The sequence below is a fragment of the Hyaena hyaena genome, unplaced genomic scaffold (genome assembly GCF_003009895.1).
Source record: "Hyaena hyaena isolate Hyena2069 unplaced genomic scaffold, ASM300989v1 scaffold_536, whole genome shotgun sequence".
Taxonomy (NCBI): Eukaryota; Metazoa; Chordata; class Mammalia; order Carnivora; family Hyaenidae; genus Hyaena; species Hyaena hyaena.
In genome coordinates this window covers 1,174,237-1,175,441 of record NW_024081168.1, presented here as the reverse complement: position 1 = coordinate 1,175,441, position 1,205 = coordinate 1,174,237, and positions in this window count along the sequence as shown.

Genomic DNA, 1,205 nt, shown 5'->3' with positions numbered 1-1,205 from the left:
GCTCAGCATCCCTCCTCATCAGGGAAATACATATCAAAACCACACTGATATACCACCTCACTCCAGTCAGAGTGGCTAAAATGAGCCAATCAGAGAACTCTAGATGCTGGTGAGGATGTGGAGAAACGGGCACCCTCCTACACTGTTGGTGGGAATGGAAACTGGTACAGCCCCTCTGGAAAACAGTGTGGAGGTTCCTCAGGAAACTAACAATAGAACTCCCTTATGACCCAGCAATAGCACTGCTAGGAATTTACCCAAGGGATACAGAAATGCTGAGGCATAGGAGCACATGTACCCCAATGTTCATAGCAGCACTCTCCACAATAGCTAAAACATGGAAAGAGCCTAAGTGTCCATCAACAGATGAATGGATCAAGAAGATGTGGTTTATCTATACCATGGAATACTACATGGCAATGAGAAACAATGAAATCTGGCCATGTGTAGCAACATGGATGGACCTTGAGGGTGTTATGCTGAGCGAAATAAGTCAGGCAGAGAAGGACAAATATCATATGTTTGCACGTATAGGAGGATTAGGAGGAACTTGACGGAGGAACAAGGGGGAGAAGAAGGGCGGAAATGGTGGGGGAAAGGGAGAGAGGCAAACCATGAGAGACTCTTGAATGCTGACAAAAACTGAGGACTGATGGATGTGGGGGGGGAGGAGGGATGGGCATGGAGGAGGACACTTGTGGGGATGAGCACTGAGTGTTATGTGGAAACTAATTTGACAATAAACTATTTGTAAATAAATAAATAAATAAAGGGCAAAAGAAAACCACATGATATTCATTTCACGTGAGAAGAGAATAGAAGATATGACTGAGACCCTTAATATAGAGGTAAAGAATAGCACAGCAGGGATAAAGGGCTCAATAAATAAAACTAGAAATTTGCTTGACAGAATGAACAGCAGGCTGGAAGAAGAGGAGGACCAAATTAATGACCTAGAAGACAAAGTAATGGAAAGTACTCAAACTGAAAAAAAGAGAGAAAAGAGACTTATGAAAAACAAGAATAAAATGAGAGAACTTGGTGACTCCATGAAACATAGTAACGTTCATATTATAGGAGTCCCAAAAGAAGATGACACAGAAAAGGAGATAGAAATTTATTTTAAGAAATAGCTGAAAAATTCCCTGATCTGGGGAAGAAAACAGATCTCCAGATTTAAGAGGCACAGAGAACCCCCATCAAAA